Consider the following 15,838-nt stretch of genomic DNA (forward strand, 5'->3'; position numbering starts at 1 on the left):
TTTCTCAACAGTTTCGGACGTGGGGTGGCTCGCCGGAACCAGGCCTGGAACTTCCTTCCGGGGACCCCTCGGGGACCCCCACACGGAGTTGCACCACTCACTTCACACAGGTGTAATTTTTTCTTATATTGACCGCTTTTGATGACTTTTTTTGTATTTTTTAGGTCAGACCCTTATACCTGCTTTATTATACAACCCTTTGGTGTCTTTATAGCACTTTAAATTGTGAAGTGTTTCTTCTGCTGTGCCCCTGCTAAATGTGTATTCATCTTTTTCATTAATTCATCATTCATTTACTGTGTCTCCGATTGGTCCTTGCCTCTGTGAGTGGCAAATCGAGTGGCAAAGTGAGTGTGAAAAGTGAGTTTAACATTGTTGATAACAAACTATCTTTACACCTGGGAAAAACTGAATCCATTCTCTTTGGCTCTAATAGTAATCTCAGCAAGGCAAATGGCTTCTTGGTTAGAGTGGGTGACAATGTTATCACACGTAAAGATGAAATTACCTACCTAGGTTCCATCCTGGAGGCTAATCTTTCCGGTGATAAAATGGCCACCAACGTAATAAAAAAGGTCAACCATAGAACAAGATTCCTTTACAGGATCTCCTCACTGGTCGACAAAAACACCTTGAAGACCTTAACAGGAGCCCTTGTACAGGGTTTCTTTGACTATGCATGCACCTCCTGGTACCACAGCACCTCAAAGGCCCTTAAAACCAGGCTCCAGACTTCCCAAAACAAACTGGTCAGGCTCCTACTTGACCTCGCCCCCCGAACCCACCTCACCCCTGCCCACTTCGACAGGCTGGAATGGCTTAGGGTCGACGACAGAGTACAGCATCTTGCAATGGGTCTGGTCCACAAGATTCGATACACCACCAAGATACCCATGTACCTGTCTAGATACTTCCTTAATGTTAACGAAGTCCACACCCACAACACCAGAGGGAGTGCAACGAACCATGTACAACCCAGATTCGGCACAAACAAGGGACTAAATTCTTTTCGCTCCTATGCCACCAAAATGTGGAACGCCCTACCAACAGTCATTAAGACATGCGAATCCCTTGACTCCTTCAAAACCGCTCTCAAAGGGCACCTACGGACGGCTGCAATTCGAAACTGGCCCCTGTAAAATCGGAATCCCTCAAACACGGACGCAAGGACAACACAAGAGACGGTCGCGGCCACACAGCCAACTCAAGGTATGGCAACTGAGCCGACTTGGGGACCCAACGCAAGGACAACACAAGAGACGGTCACGGCCACACAGCCAACTCAAGGTACGGCCACTGAGCCGACTTGGGGACCCAACACAAGGACAACACAAGAGATGGTCACGGCCACACAGCCAACTCAAGGTACGGCCACGGAGCCGACTTGGGGACCCAACGCAGCTCCTCCAAGGAAAACAAACAAATGAACGGAGCTGAACGTGAATCCCCCCCCACCGCCCACCCCTTTTTTCCCCCTCACTGTATATGTTTCTTTTCCCTTTTTACCTCCTTTATGATGAATTCCTGTTCTGTCCTTTGTCTATATAGAAGTGTCTATTTGTACTTCTCTAAATGTTTTTGATGAATTGAACATTGTGGACCCTATTGGAAACAAGTGTAATGCTTAATTTGGTCGTCCACTCACAGTTAACAGCCTTTGTATTGAGTTTGTGCTTGAAATGTACTGTAATTGTGCAAACTGTTAATAAATTTTTCAATCAATCAATCAAAGTTTAATGCAATCAGATAGGACTTTTCTGTTTGGAGGTATGGGCTGTCAATAAGAAAGTTTTTTGCCACTCAGGCGTTCCCGCATAACGTCCGGGTATGATGATGATGTCACGCGCATAACTTCTATAATATAGAGGGTCTATAACCTTTTGCTTGTTGTAACCAGATACCTGATGAAGGTTTAAACTCAGCTTATACACTACTGCCATATAAGTATATGCAAAAGGACTTTCTTTTACAAAATAAACAGGAGGTGAAGAGAACCAAAATCACAAATGCAAACTAACTAATGCAGTGACACCAAACAAACAGGACTGACTGAGGAACAAGACTAATATACACAGGGCTGATTACACAGTTTGTAATTGTTTTTTGTATTATGTACTTCTTAAATGTATTGACAAATGCATTGCATATTGACAGAGGCTTTTGAGAGCTATTGCCAGTTGCCACTCCCAGTCTGTAATCAACCCGCAGGTGTGGTCGTGAAGTGATGATGTGCACCTGCACACTGTCACTCACCACTCATTGAAAAGAAACTGACACTGGCAACTCCTCATACTGATGAAGGATGGATATATAATCGAAACGTCTGTCTCTCAGTCATGTAGAAAATAAATATAATTGAAATTTACTCTTGCCACTGTGTGTGATCCAGGGACGAAATGTTCTTATAATCGTCGTGGGGGCGGGGCACGCCAGGCACCCCCCCCCACCCCCAAGGTCCCGTTTTTGCTGGGTCATTTATTTACAGTTTGGTAATAAACACAGCGTGATCTGAGGGAGGATCGGCAACCCCCCGCCCCCAGACCGGCCAAGCATGCCCAGGGGCGGGGGGATGTGTTAGGAATGTAGAAATACCCTAAAATCATCATGGGGGCTCGAGCCCCGCAGCCCCCACGTAGTCGTCGTCACTGGTGTGATCCATTACCTTTGTTTTCCAAACACCTGGGGAAGACATAAACATAGAACCATAACAACACCTAAACAAGACCGGCAAAGTCTGCATATTATATGTGACAATTTGAGAGAGAGCCATCACATTGGCCAAATACACACCATTTCCAACCATTTCTCCTCCCAGCTTACTGTAGATAGAGAGCTGTGAGTGTTGTACTACTGATCCTAAAACTCAGAATTGTTTACTTTTAATGATCGCTGCTACTTCTTCTCACAAGGTGTGAATAGAAGAACAAGACCAGATTATATGTGCAAAAGTGCGCATCAGATAAATCAGATAAATAATGTTTGTTTCTCAAGCTTTTTTGGATCAGTGGCCTCTTGAAAATCTATTCACAGCCCACCCATCTGACCACTGCAAGCATTTTCAGAGCATGTTTATTATATTAATGGCCAATCAATTGATTGAGTTCCAGCTTGGATCAATTGAACTAACGTAGCATAGTTCCTATTTATTGGTATCACAGGTTTTAAGGTGGTTCCGACATCTGGTTAGGATGCCTCTCGAGCATCTCCCTAGGGTCCTTGAGGCACGTCCCACTGGAAGGAGACTCCGGGGCAGACCAAGGCGCAGATAGAGGGATCACATCGACTCACTGGCCTTGGAATGCCTTGGGATCCCCCAGGAGGAAGTTACTAATGTTGCTCTGGAGAGGGAAGTCTGGAGCTCTCTGGTCAAAGAGATTCTATATAAAGAGGCACAGTCCTCAAATATTTGGAATCACCACTAGATGGCGCAGCGGTAGTGCTGCCGGCATCACTCCAATATGGCGGCAACATTTTGCCCCCAGTGAGGCTCTCCAGCGTTGAAGCACTTGGCCCTAGTGGTTGGAGCGTGAACTGCAGGCGAACCCGTGGATTAATGACGAGGAAACCCTGTGCAGCTGGGCTTTAACATTGAGCGCTCGGTTGCACTTCCGCATTTGACCACCAAAATGTGGTGGCACCGAGTGCCACGCCACGCGCTTGTAGATCTGCTATTTCCGAAAAATCACGAAAATGTGGCGCAAATCTTTGAATATATATATTCTTTCAGAGTGAACGTTTTTTACTCAAATCTTTGCTTCTTGGGGGGTCCCTGGAACAACATTTTCAGATGGGGGTCGGCGGCCAAATACAGATAATTCTGAGGGTCCTTGACATGAAATAGGTTGAGCACCACTGACATAGACACATTGGTTTTTCAGAAAACTGTCAGGATTTAGAAGGCATTTGTAGAATCGTCCTCAGGTCTAAATGGGTACCGTTAAAGCAACCGGAAGTTACGTCATCACTCCAATATGGCGGAGGTACTGTTACTATGAGACTCTTTATATAGAATCTATTTGCTCTGGTGGAGCTGTTGCCTCCGTGATCTGACTACGGATAAGCGGTTGAAGATGGATGGATGGATGGACAGATTTGAAAGAAAAACAATACCTTGTCATTTTTATTATTATTCTTTTATATTAATGTTATATGCAATATCCTTGTGGTCCAGCAGTGATCTCCAGCCCACAAGTTGAGAATCACTGGTTCCGATGTCTCTCTGTTTTCCATGCATTCAGCCTTTGATTGATTGATTGATTGATTGAAGTATTTATTAACAGAATTACAGTACATTTCAAGCACAGCTCAATACAAAAACTGTTAACTATGAGTGGACGACACCATAAAGGGTCCACCATTTTCAATTCATCATAACATTTAGAGACGTACAAATATACACTTCTATATAGCCAAAAACAGGAAATCATCATAAAGGGGGGAAAAACGTGAGGGGGAAAAGGGGTGGGTGGGAGATTCAGATTTTACGGGGGCCCGTTTCTAATGGCAGCCGTCCGTAGGTGCCCTTTGAGAGCGGTTTTGAAGGAGTCAAGGGATTCACGTCTTAATGACATAGTTGGTAGGGTGTTCCACATTTTTGTGGCATAGGAGCTAAATGGATTTAGTCCCTTAATTGTTTGTCCCGAATCTGTGTTGCACATGGTTTGTTGAACTCCCTCTGGTGTTGTGGGTGTGGACTTCATTGACATTAAGGAAGTATGCAGGTACATGGGTATCTTGGTGGTGTATCGAATCTTGTGGACCAGACCCATTGCAAGATGCTGTACTCTGTAGCCACATGTCTTTAGTTACAAAGGTCTAGGCACTTGTTAAGAGTGGAGTCCAACTTAAACCATGCATGATGGATCACATCACAGTTTTTAGTAATTAAATCAGTTGTTTTCGCCAACTAGAGTACATGGTGTGTTTTAATAAGAAGAACAACGTTATGTGTGCTTTTTCTGCTAATGAAAAAAGAAAAGAAGAAGAAGAAGATGGGGCACATGGGGGCCATTGTGCGACAGACTGATAGGAAAGTACTGCATATTGATAACAAAGATTTAAAGCAAAGCAGCACTGTGTATTTTGGGGTATCAGTGGCCACTTTGGACAAAAATATCATAACATGGCAGCCAATGTTTTTGACATCCTTACGAAAGAGTCTCTACAAGCATGTCCGGCGAGGACGCACTGTGATTGGCCAGTCTTCCCTTTGACTGGCAGTTCTGCCTTGGTGCCTTGGCAAATGCCAGGATGAAACTCATCGTCTCCCCTATACATATTAACCGTTTCCGTACATAGGACGTCGCCACACGTCCTAGGGGTCCCAATCGATGCGTACATCCGACGTGTGAGGACGTCCTAGCGCATCCTCAATGATACGGGGCGAGATAAGAATATTCTGAATTTTTTCCTTTTTTGTATTTGTCAGTTCGCCTTTCGGCTACCGTATGCTACACTCTAGGCAATTGTTAGCTTACCATTGACTTAGCCGTTAGCGCGGCGGAAAGAATGACTCGCTCTCCGTGGTGTTGAACGGATCGATATACTGGCGCTTCATTTCTGCTCCTCATCCGTCTCTCCCGCAAAATATGAACGCTTTTTGGATCATATATCGTAGGCTATAAACTAAAACGATTGCAATGTAAGCTAGCTATGTAAAGTAAACTTTTTTTGTTTCCGGGTCATGGGTTTCCGAGTAATAGTCTTTCCGGCACCCCAGAGCTCCTATTTTGAAGGACTTCCGGCACTGATTATATTAATAGTCAAGCCCTAGCATAAGTTTGTGGGTTGTGGTGCCTTGGATAAAGGCGCTATATAAATGCACCATAAAAAGTACGTGTAGATGTGAAATTAATCAAGATTGAGCAACTGCATGGCATATTCATCGACTGAAATGTTTCGATCTTTCACAGACAAGCTGTCAGCCGAACATTGACTGGCTGCGTGTCTGCTCGCCAGCTGTCACCTCTCTCCTGGGCTGGCTGGCATCACGGCTGCTGGCCTTCTCTGTCTGGAGCTGTGATAGTATGTTACAAGTAGGCTACAAGTTCGGTATTCAAAATGTACTTGATTAAAAAGTACAAAATTATTGGCATCAAAATATACTTTAAAGTACAGAAAGTAAAAGTACTCATTCTGCAGAAGGTCACATTTTTTAAATGTATATCAATCCTTTGAAAATAGAAGATCTACAAGTTCACAATGCTTCACATTATGAGCTGAATGATTGAGTACAATAGACGACAATGGAAACAAGTCCACATGGGGCTTTTTTTGTTATCCTTATAGCATAACCACTGTTAGAGGAGTAGTTCACCCAAAGAATAACTTATTTTCTATCAAATACACAGCCCATGAACCCTTGAATTCACAGAGGTTGTGTAATTTGTGTCGCAAGCCAATATTCGATGAGCGGCAAAGTCTCCGGTTGGAGATTGAATTGAGTCTCCTACTGAGCAGCCACCCGGTCATTGAATTGATCGAGTCTCCTACTGAGCAGCCACCCGGCCATCAAATTATTGGCTTTAGGAATGTGACAAAAACAAAACAATCTCCCTGAATTCAATGCTTCATGGGGTGTGAATAGAAAATAAGGAGGGTGCACTCAGACCATTGTTACAGGGAAAATCAATATTATTTAGGCCAAAATAAACAATGATGACCTCAGTGTGACCATAACTTTGGCACTGTGATGTGTTCTTCAACTTCAGGCTTACTGGCTATATCAATGTCTGAATTAGATTAGTGTTGTAGGTGTAAAGAAGTGGGTGAAATTCATTTTTGTGCAAGCTCCAGTGAAGACATAGCATAATCCAGCTGGTAGAGTATGTACTGTAAATGAGGTTATAAGGCCAGACACAAAGGCTGTAGCACTTCAGTAGGACAGTCTGTCTGGCATCTATCTGTTTTGTCCAATACAGCCTGAGGGTTTACTCTCACTATTATGTGCAAACATAGTTGCATAAAGCCTACCATAAACCTACCATAATCCATAATCCAAATAATAAGACCTGAAGCAGATTCTACAATGTCTTCTAATCAGTCGTCCTCAAACCTTTTCATGTCAAGGACCCGCAAAGTTTTATCTATTAGCCGTAGAGTGGACCCCTATCTCAAAATATTTTGTTCCATGGACCTCCAGAAGCAAAGATTTGAGTTTAAAATGTTCGCTTTAAAAAATGCATTATGATTTGCAATAAAAAAATTAAAATAAATCACTTTTCCAAAAATAGCAGATCTACAAGGTCATAGCACCGCACAAAGTGATGCACTATTAGCTTGTATATATTCTACTTTTGAACAGACCTGTGCTATCTGCTGTCTGGAAGAAACCACCTAACTCCAAAATGTTCATTTTTCAGGATGACATCGTAGCGATGTTGGAAGAAAAATCACACGGGTGTGATTTTTTTAACCAACACACAGACGTAAAGGGTGTTCAAGCGCCGCAGTCCCGCCCCCGACGAGCGGCCCGGAAGAGAATTCCCCATTCATTTTTCCCATAGACATTTCAAAAATAATTTATTTAAAGACCTTAGCCTCGGACAAAGCCAACTCTTGTTGTGACAAATCATGACAATAAACACAACGTTTTGGGCCGATCAAATAATAAAAAATGGCAGGGTACAACACTTTTATTTGTTTGTTTAGTTTTTCTTCTAATCATTTTGATCGGCCCAAAACATCGTGTTTATTGTCATGATTTGTCACAACAAAAGTTGGCTTTGCCCGAGGCAAATTTTGAAACGTCTATGGGAAAAATTAATGGGGCAGTCTCTTCCGGGCCGCTCGTCGTCATGAAAGGGGGCGAGACTGCGACACTCTATAGCACTGATTTATGAAAAAAAGTGAGTGGTGCAACTCCGTGTGGGGGGACCCAGGGTGCCGGCCCGGTTCTCGCGAGCCGCCCCGCGTCCGAAACGGTTGAGAAATGACAGAGTTACCATGTGGGGGTCCCCGGAACTTCCAGACCCACAGGAACGAGCCCAGGATGCCGGCGAGCTGCCCCGCGTCCGAAACGGTCGAGAAATGACAGAGTTACCGTGTGGGGGTCCCCGGAACATCCAGACCCCCAGGAACGCGCCCAGGGGGCCGGGCGGTTCCAGCGAGCCACCCCGCGTCCGAAATGGTTGAGAAATGACAGAGTTACCGTGTGGGGGTCCCTCTACTGTACTGTACTGTACTGTAATGTCACTCCCGAAATCATCATAATAGTTAATGTGTGTGTGTGTGTGTGTGTGTGTTAGGCTACACAACAGCAGGGACGTAGGAGACGGGGGGTCACAGGGGTCAAGTATACCCCGTGGGCTAATTACCTTATATGGTCCACGGACCTTATGAGCCGCCGGCCGCGAGACTGAACGGAGAAAAAAAAGTGTGTTAAAAGCCTCAAACGAGGCAGCCCCAGTCCTCTGAGCGTAATTAGGACCCTGCAGCCTCCCCAGTCCTCCACAGTGGAGCCGGCTTACCTGCTCTGCAACCGGCTTAAACTCTATGAGAAGAACGGCCACCAACTAAAAGGTTACATTCCTACAGTTGATCTGTTGTTGTTGTTGTAGTAACGACCCAGTACACTCAAACAAAAGGGGCTGATGACCCCCCTTGGGCCCCAGCTCCACTCTCACTATAGCTAGACACTTTACCTCCTCCTCTCTGTCTAGCCCCCAAAAGTACAGGTAAAAATCTCTCTCTCTCTCTCTCTCTCTGTTTAAAAGTACAGGGAAAAATCTCAAATTACAGGTAAAATATAGTACGGGTAAAAATCTCTCTCTCTCTTTAAAAGTACATGTAAAAATCTCTCTCTGTTACCTCGAAAATACAACGGTTTTACGGGGCGACTTGTCCGGACTTTTGGGGGCGATTTCGCCGGAGATTTTAGGGTGACTTCGCCGGGCTTTGGGGCGACTGTTCTTCTCGGTCAGGGCGACCGTTCTTCGCCGTTTGGGGCGAGTTGGAATTGGGGCGAGCAGTTTTGTATTCAGTCCCATCCTATAGCTAAAATAAAATGACACGGATGCTTTACCGGTTGCAATGGATTAAAGCCTACCTTAAGCATTTTGATTGATTGATTGAAATATTTATTAACAGTTTGCAGAATTACAGTACATTTCAAGCACAAACTCAATACAAAGGCTGTTAACTGAGTGGACGACCCAATTAAGCATTACACTTGTTTCCAATAGGGTCCACCATGTTCAATTCATCAAAAACATTTAGAGACGTACAAATAGACACTCCTATAGACAAAGAACAGAACAGGAATTCATCATAATGGAGGTAAAAAGGGAAAAGAAACATATACATTGAGGGGGAAAAAAGGGGTGGGCGGTGGGGGGGATTCACGTTCAGCTCCATTCATTTGTTTGTTTTCCTTGGAGGAGCTGCGTTGGGTCCCCAAGTCGGCTCCGTGGCCGTACCTTGAGTTGGCTGTGTGGCCGTGCCCGTGACCGTCTCTTGTGTTGTCCTTGCGTTGGGTCCCCAAGTCGGCTCCGTGGCCGTACCTTGAGTTGGCTGTGTGGCCGTGACCGTCTCTTGTGTTGTCCTTGCATTGGGTCCCCAAGTCGGCTCAATGGCCATACCTTGAGTTGGCTGTGTGGCCGCGACCGTCTATTGTGTTGTCCTTGTGTCCGTGTTTGAGGGATTCCGATTTTACAGGGGCCAGTTTCGAATTGCAGCCATCCGTAGGTGCCCTTTGAGAGCGGTTTTGAAGGAGTCAAGGGATTCGCATGTCTTAATGACTGTTGGTAGGGCGTTCCACATTTTGGTGGCATAGGAGCGAAAATAATTTAGTCCCTTATTTGTCGAATCTGGGTTGTACATGGTTCGTTGCACTCCCTCGGGTGTTGTGGGTGTGGACTTCGTTAACATTAAGGAAGTATCTAGACAGGTACATGGGTATCTTGGTGTTGTATCGAATCTTGTGGACCAGACCCATTGCAAGATGCTGTACTCTGTCGTCGACCCTAAGCCATTCCAGCCTGTCGAAGTGGGCAGGGGTGAGGTGGGTTCAGGGGGCGAGGTCAAGTAGGAGCCTGACCAATTCACACTGAGAGGGACTGAATCCGTTTCATTGGAACCGTTTCCGAATACGGTTGCCTGGTCCCCGATGGCCATGATTCACATTGCCCGAGATTCAACAGCGCACCCGGGTACACTTGCATAACACACTTTGATCCTCCAGATGGCGGTGTGCTTGATGGCTGGCACGCACGGACACTGACCATCAACTCTGCGACATTATCTCCAATAAATCCAGACTCACTGCATTGCATTGCCTCTTTGCCGTTATACTACTTCACTGTCAGCCTGCCTGCTATTCACTGTGTCAGTCAGTTCTGTGCTCCAGTGTTGTGTTGATATTAGTTTGCTATGGATTCTACTTTAGCATTATTATTATTTTGTTTTACTTTGGAAACTATGCCAAGCAAAGCCCAAGAGCCACGTGTAGTCCAAGATCAAGATCAAGATCAGCGCGTACTGCGGTGCTGCGTGTATAGCAGATTCAACAGGAGACGGGCGGCGTTGAGAAATGCGCTGGTGTTACGCGTCGTGCAGCGTCTGTGTTTTTTTGTTGTTGACGCTTGGCTCGTCGACTAGAGATCATGTCACGTTCTTAAAAAAAAACGTCCACTTCTTTCTTTAGGTACGCATGCATTCACATTGGAACGATCCGTATCTGAATACACTTCAACGGTCCAGAGACCCGCCCCCCATGCGGTCTCGGGGACGGTTGGGCGATCTGCTCCCGGGAACGGTACGCATCATTCACACTACCACAAATCTGCCAAGTGGTCCCGAGTGCGCACCCGGGACCATAGTGTGAATTGCCCCTTAAGGGCCTTTGATGTGCTTTGAGGCCTTTGAGGTACTGTATAGCTCTGCAGTGTGAAGTAGAATGACTAAGCCATTTATCATTATCAGTTGTGTTGTGACACATAATCAGCATGTAGTCTTTTCGCTCCTATTCCACTAAAATGTGGAACGCCCTACCTACAGTCATTAAGACATGCGAATCCCTTGACTTCAAAACCGCTCTCAAATGGCACCTACAGACGGCTGCAATTCGAAACTGGCCCCCGTAAAATCTGAATCCTCCCCCACCCACCCGTTTCCCCTCACTGTATGTTTCTTTTCCCTTTTTACCTCCTTTATGATGAATTCCTGTTCTGTTCTTTGGCTATATAGAAGTGTATATATGTACGTCTCTAAATGTTTTGATGAATTGAACAAGGTGGACCCTCTTGTAAACAAGTGTAATGCTTTATTGGGTCGTCCACTCACAGTTAACAGTCTTTGTATTGAGTTGTGCTTGAAATGTACTGTAATTCTGCAAACTGTTAATAAATATTTCAATCAATCAATCAAAGTCGCTCTCAGGTCGCAACCTTCTATGTCCAAAATGTTACTTTTCAAGAAATGGGAACAAAATAATGTTGTTCTTGTTACTTTTCTTTGGGTAAATATTTATAAAAACCCAGCCATAACCACTTCTCAACCTGGTGTCCCTATTTTGAACAATTTCCCACCAAATAGCAATATGTATTTATAGGGAATATGGACAAATTAATCTCATGTACGTGGGGATACACCTTTCACTGCTATCATTTCATAAAGTTAATATACAGGCCAGGTCAAACACATGGCAACTGAGTCAGGGCATTAGTCAGTGCTCTGTTCTACAACCCCTTGAAACCTCGCTGTGTTGAAGTGACTGTGGCTCATTACGTTTCTTTGTATGTTTTTGAGTGGTGCAACCACTCAAAGGAACAGCAATGTCTGTGTTAACCTGTGTGACTATGTGTGTGACTATGCGTACCAGTAGGGGCAAAAGTGGCGCTGTTGCAGCAACATATAACTTAAAACTTGTACATCATTACTCACCCATTTTCTACTGCTAAATAAGAAATTATTTTCTTTTCTTATTTATTGCTGAAGGTCCTATTATAGTGACTGTTGGGGGTACAGTAAGAGCAGGAAGGATGGTGGGTATACTGTACTGGTGGATGCTTTTATCTATTATCATCAGGATCATGCAGCGTTTATATCATATTTCACATCTCATATATCATATTTCATATCCAAGTGTATGCATTTTTAGCATGTGGCCACAGATGTTATTAAATCCACTATAACCCCGGGGCAATATTAACAACATATTCCGCTCACATGAACCACAGCTGGGAATTATAAGCAGTGCACGATGATTGATAGGCTAGCTTTATTATAGCCCTCTCCACAGGCATAATTGTACGCTGCCAGGCTTGTAGGAAAATAATTAAATAAATACACTTGAATAGCTGATTGATTGACATGTGACAAAGTAGAAAAAGGCAATGGCATATCTTGCGGTTGTAAGAAAAACAGGCAATTATTTAGTTTTTTGCTTTAATTTCTTTTTAGATTGCAGAATGTCGGGAGACAGGAAGCTGGGGTAGAGAGGGGAAGGATAACTCAATATCCATAAACTATGGATGTGGGGCGTTCTGGTGGCACATTGGTAAAGTGCCTGGCCACTACTGTGGAGGCTGTGGGTTCGAATTCACCACGGCACTTCCGGCTTTGTCAAGTGTCTATATACGAATACAGTTGGCTCGTGTTCGGGGAGGGCAGCGGGGGCAGGGAGGCACCTGTCAGAAGGGAGTGTTGGACGGGAGGTGTAGGACAAAATGATCCATGTTCTTCCGGTGGGGGCTCCTCACTGGCAGGTGAGTCAGTAAGATACAACAGCAGCACAGCAGTGACAACACACATGTGTGTGGTAGAGGAATCAATGCCATAATGACTAAATCGGGGAGAAAAAGTTTGCACACACACACACACACACACACACACACACACACACAGAATATAAGACTACGTTTTTTTCCAATGGAAATATTAAAAAAATGGGGTCGTATTATAATCGAGGAGTAGACTATTTGACATTCAATGTTCTTTTTCCACAAATGAGTCTTGAAAAATGGGGTTGTCTTATATTCTTCTGCACTATATACTGTATATCTATTTTTTTTATACGTTTTTAAATATGATTGCATTATATATTTGGGTATTAAAGATAAGCCAACCAGGCCTGGGCCGTGGCTCAGCGGTCCAGGCACCTTGGCTGGTAATCCAGTCTGGCAGTGTGTCGCGGGTTCGACTCCCGATTACTGCATGTCACCCCCCATCTCTCTCCCCATTTCCTGTCAGCCTAATTACTGTCTGTCCCTCCATAAAAAATAAAATCAAAATAATAAGGTGAAATAAAGGCGAAAGCCACAAAAAAAACATATAAAAAAAAAAAAGATAAGCCAACCACCACCGCATTGCTTCAGTTTTTCTCATCTGGCACACAACTCTATTGAAAATAGTTTATTTTTGAACGAGCGAACAAGTATAAATCAGCCACAGTCAGAACACAGGGCTCCGCTCCACTGCATCTGCATCGGTGAGTTTCGCTGCACAGAAGCCAACACAATTACAACACAATTCATTATTATGAAAGCAGCAGGGTTTTTCCCCCCAAAACTTCACACTGATCCAGCTTTGAATTATGACACAGGAAAAGGTTTGCGAACGTCTCTCAAACAGACATCTGGAAGAGAATCACCGACGCTCATGAGGCATGAGTTGTGAAACCCGCCCATAACAACGAACGTGAAAACAAACCTGGGAGAGCAGCATACAGAGCGAAAAGCGTTGCCCTACACCCAGATCCTCCACTGTTCTCCCGAACCATCACTCAGGAAATCAAATAACAATCACTGTCGTGGCAGAATAATAGAGGAGAGCAGATCAACAAGGTGTCATCTGCTACGACAAGGGAAACGTTAACAATACGGTTCAGAAGCCGTCGCCGCAGGGCTGAACTCTGAGAGACTCCACACTGCAACAGTGGGAGGCACAAGCTACTGTATGTCATTGTGTGTGTGTGTGTGTGTGTGTGTGTGTGTGTGTGTGTGTGTGTGTGTGTGTGTGCGTGGGTGCGTGTAGAAGGGCCTAATATGAAAATGTGGTTTCACGTGATGTAGGCCTACCCCCAACTGGTCAAACCGCAGGAATAGAGAATAAAGGAAGGATTCAAATACGAAGGGGGAAAAAAAACTGCTGTTCCCAGGCAATGTTCACCCATGCTCAGGGCCAGGCCATGCTCCTGGAAGATCTGCCAATCTATCATGGCAGACTCAGCGGTGAGGATGCACCATATAGTTATGGGACACACAGCTCAGTGGTCCACCGCCATACAGGTGTGTATATGGATTGCAGAGAATCAAAAGAAAAGTTTCGGTTATTATGACCACCAACCAAATCTACTTCAGCCATCTCAGTTCTGGAACACCAGATGTCCACACTGTTGGGAGTCATGATGGCAACCAAACCGACTCAGTGTGACAAAGAGGACAGCTCCATTAATAATGCTGAGACAGGACATTTTGCAGGCATTAGGAAAGATAGGAAACCTAAAGGAGGTTAGCCTCGGTCACAACCTAAGGCAGAGACGGTATCGGCGGAAGTTCGAACCGGAACATCCGTCAGATGTATTTCCCCCGGATACGATATTTTTTCGACCAATCACAACACTTGCTTCATTCACGGAGAATGTAAACTGATTTGTAAAGCGTCAACGTCATTTCCTTGAGCGGTACATCCGCCAAAATCCCGCAACTTCCACCCCCCAAAAAACTATACAGTCTACAGCGAAGGTCTTGCCCAGCGTGAAAGGAGGTAGTGTTTGTGTTTATGTAAGATCAATGTTAGATCTGACTATCACAAACTTCACACTGAGGTTGTGTGGCAGCGGCTGGACATTGTATTACCGAAAACGCATCCAAACGCATTTTAGTTGGAGCCTTTTTGTTACAGACCACCGGATCAAAACAAATTCCATAACCTTTTAGAAGAGACATGGTCAAACTCGGTCTCTTCAACCGTAAGTCAACCGAGTCCACATTGATGTATTTTCTATTAATGGAGTGTCTGATGAAGTTGTACTACAGTATAAAAGCTCAAAGCTGTCCTGAAAACAGCCAAAGATAACCTTCATAAACAAGGACATCTTAGAGTAATCTCTCTAGATACAAAGTGATGTCTCCATCCTGTGTTCAGTATCAAAGATAACAGAAGTGTTCATGTAGTGTGTGTGTGTGTGTGTGTGTGTAACAAGTGGTGGATGTGAATGGGAAAATGTCCTCACCCAAACCGATCCCAACAGGGAGTATTCATGTTAGGTCCTCTTTTCTTTTCTTACAATGATAAACTAAAGGTAGGAACATTACTTAGTGCAGAACTCCATACAATCAGCATCTCAATAGTCAATAAGTTGCCTCGCCAACGATCACGGCAACATAGGACAGAATCAGTTTTATTGTCACATCACAACAAAGGGAAGAACCTTTCTTTCGGTCTAATTTTTTGACTCGAGAACGACTTTTAACAAGATCTACCCACCCCAAAAAATATTATCCCATTGTTGAAAATAGTTTTAAACAGTTACCCGAGGCGTTAGATATAAGACAAACACACTTAGAATGGGAAATGGAAGGGAAAAATGGAATTGGTAGGTTTTTTTATATAATAAAACTTTGTAATGTTTGTCTGCAACGCTCTTGAAGACAATGTATTGCTTTGTGGGTTTGAGCTGACTGACAGGTCCTTTTTATCAATCAACTCACCTTAATTCAAGTGGCAGATGCAAACTTTTGTTTTTTATTATATTATATATTTTAGGAGCATGTCATGTGGTCTACTTACACAGCCTACTGGTAGATCGCAATCTACCTTTTGGGCGCCCCTGGTCTAATGCAAAACTAAAGACGTGTCCTGGCTTCAGAGTGATAGTACTGTAGATGACTTTAAAATT

This window comes from Electrona antarctica (genome assembly GCF_951216825.1).
Source record: "Electrona antarctica genome assembly, chromosome: 3".
Taxonomy (NCBI): Eukaryota; Metazoa; Chordata; class Actinopteri; order Myctophiformes; family Myctophidae; genus Electrona; species Electrona antarctica.